This window comes from Colobus angolensis, unplaced genomic scaffold (assembly GCF_000951035.1).
Source record: "Colobus angolensis palliatus isolate OR3802 unplaced genomic scaffold, Cang.pa_1.0 Scaffold289, whole genome shotgun sequence".
In the NCBI taxonomy this organism is placed as follows: Eukaryota; Metazoa; Chordata; class Mammalia; order Primates; family Cercopithecidae; genus Colobus; species Colobus angolensis.
Window position 1 is genome coordinate 704,859 of NW_012116143.1, and position 3,294 is coordinate 708,152.

Here is a 3,294-nt window from a genome sequence, read left to right on the forward strand (position 1 = left end):
ACAAACAGTGACATTGAGCTTTTTCTCACGTGTATGTTGGCTGCATGTATGTCTTCCTTTGAAAAGTGTCTGTTCATGTCCTTCGCCCAATTTTTAATGAGGTTGTTTGCTTTTCACTTGTAAATTTTTTTAGTTCCTTATAGATGCTTGGTATTAGGCCTTTGTCAGATGCGTAGTTTGCAAATATTTTCTCCCATTCTATAGGCTGTTTACTCTGGGTTTTTGTTTTTGTTTTTGTTTTTGTTTTGCTGTCAAAAGCTCTTTAATTAAATTAGAGCTCATTGTTCTATTTTTACCTTTGCTGCAACTGCTCTTGGTGTCTTCGTCATGAAATTTTTCTCCATTCCTATGTCTAGAATGATACTGCCTAGGTTGTCTTCCAGGGTTTTTATAGTTTTGGGTTTTACATTTAGGTCTTTAATCCATCTTGAGTTGATTCTTGCATATGGTATAAGGTGTAAGGGGTTCAGCTTCAGTCTTCCACATACGGCTAGCCAGTTATCCCAGCTCCATTAATTAAATAGGGAGTCTTATCACCATTGCTTGTTTTTGTCAGCTTTGTCAAATATCAGACAGTAATAGGTGTGCAACTTATTTCTGGGCTCTCTATGCTGTTTCATCGCTCTATGTGCTTGTTTTTGTATCAGTACTATGCTGTTTTGGTTACTGTAGCCCAGTAGTATAGTTTGAAGTCAGGTAGTATGATGCCTACAGCTTTGTTCTTTTTCCTTAGGATTGCCTTGGCTATCCGGGCTCTTTTTTTGTTCCATATGAATTTTTAAATATTTTCAGGTTCTGCGAAGAATGTCATTGGTATTTTGATAGGAATAGCACTGAATCTGCAGACTATCTTAGGCAGTCTGGCCATTTTGATGTTATTCTTGCTATCCATTAGCATGGGATGTTTTTCCATTTGTTTCTGTCTTCTCTGATTTTTTTGAGCAGTGTTTTATAGTTCTCTTTGTAGAGTTCTTTTGTCTCCCTAGTTGGCTGTATTCCTAGGTATTTTATTCTTTTTGAGGCCATTGTGAATAGGATTGCCTTCCTGATTTGGCTCTCAGCTGTTGTTGGTGTATAGAAGTGCTAGTGATTTTTGAACAATGATTTTGTATCCTGAAGCTTTACTGAAATTGTTTATCAGATCAAGGAGCTTTTGGACCAAGACTATGGAGTTTCCTAGCTATGGAATCATGTCATCTACAAATAGGGATAGTTTGACTTCCTGTCTTCCTATTTGGATGCCCCTTATTTCTTTTCTTGCCTGATTGCTCTGGCTAGGAATTCTAATACTATATTGAATAGGAGTGGTGAGAGAGGGCATCTTTGTCTTGTACTGGTTTTAAAGGGGAGTCCTTCTAGGTTTTACCCACCCATTATGATGCTGGCTGTGGGTTAGGGTATGTTCCTTCAACACCTAGTTTATTGAGAGTTTTTAAAATGAAAAGGCATTGAATTTTATCAAAAGTCTTTTCTGTATCTATTGAGACAGTCATACAGTTTTGGTCTTTAGTTCCGTTTATGTGATGAATCACATTTATTGATTTGTGTATGTTGAACGAATCTTGCATCTTGGGAATGAAGCCTACTTGACCATGGTGGATTAGCTTTTTTATTTGCTCGTGGATTTAGTTTACAAGTATATTGTTGAGGATTTTTGCATCAATGTTCATCAAGGATATTGACCTGAATATCTTTTTTTGTTGTGTCTCTGCCAGGTTTTGGTATCAGAATGAACCTAGCCTCATAGAATGAGTTGGGGAGGAGTCCCTCCTCCTCAGATTTTTGGAATAGTTTCAGTAGGAATGGCATCATACATCTGATAGAATCTGGCTGTATATCCATCTGGTCCTGGGCTTTTTTTGGTTGGTAGGTTATTTATTGCAGATTCAATTTTGGAGTTCATTATTGGTCTCATCAGGGAATCAAATTCTTCCTGGTTCAGTCTAGGTTTTGTAGTTTGTGTGCATAGAGGTGTTCATAGTAGTTTCTGATGGTTATTTTTATTTCTGTGGGGTCAGTGGTAACATTCCCTTTGTCATTTTTAATTGTGTTTATTTGGATCTTTTCTCTTTCTTCTTTATAGCTTGCAGCCTATCAACTTTTTCAAAAAACAAACTCCTGGATTTGTTGATCTCTTGAATGGTTACTGGTGTATTGATTTCCTTCAGTTTAGCTCTGGTTTTGGTTATTTCTTATCTTCTACTGCCTTTGGAATTGATTTGCTCTTCCTTCTCTAATTCTTTTTTTTTTTTTTTTTTTTGAGGCGGAGTCTCGCTCTGTTGCCCAGGCTGGAGTGCAGTGGCCGGATCTCAGCTCACTGCAAGCTCCGCCTCCCGGGTTTACGCCATTCTCCTGCCTCAGCCTCCCGAGTAGCTGGGACTACAGGCGCCTGCCACCTCGCCCGGCTAGTTTTTGTATTTTTAGTAGAGACGGGGTTTCACTGTGTTAGCCAGGATGGTCTCAATCTCCTGACCTCGTGATCTGCCCGTCTCGGCCTCCCAAAGTGCTGGGATTACAGGCTTGAGCCACCGCGCCCGGCCTCTAATTCTTTCAGTTGCGATGTTAGGTTGTTAATTTGAGATCTTTCCAACTTTTTGATGTGGACATGTGGTGCTATAAACTTCCTTCTTAACACCGCCTTAGCTGTTTCCCAGAGATTCTGGTATGTTGTATCTTTGTTCTTGTTGGTTTCAAAGAACTTCTTGATTTCTGCCTTAATTTTATTATTTATCCAAAAGTCATTCAGGAGCATGTTGTTTAATTTCCATGTAATTGCATGGTTTTGAGTGATTTTCTTAGTCTTGACTTCTACTTTTATTGCACTGTGGTCCGAGACTGTTTGGTATGATTTTGGTTCTTTTGTATGTGCTAAGGGTTGTTGTATGTCCAACTACATGGTCGATTTTAGAGTATGTGCCATATGCCGAGGAGAAAAATATATATCCTGTTGCTTTGGGGTGAAGAGTTCTGTAGAGGTCTGTCAGATCCATTTGGTTCAATGTTGAGTTCAGGTCCTGAATACCTTGGTTAATTTTCTGCCTGGATGATCTAATACTGTCAGTGGAGTGTTTAAATCTCCCACTATTATTGTGTTGAAGTCTATGTCTCTTTCTAGGTCTCTAAGAACTTGCTTTATGAATCTGGGTGCTCCTGTGTTGGGTACATATATATTTAGGATAGTTAGGTCTTCTTGTTGAATTTAACCCTTTTCCATTATGTAATGCCCTTCTTTGTTTTTTTGTTGTTGTTGTTGTTGTTTTTTAATCTTTGTTGGTTTAAACTCTGTCTTGTCTG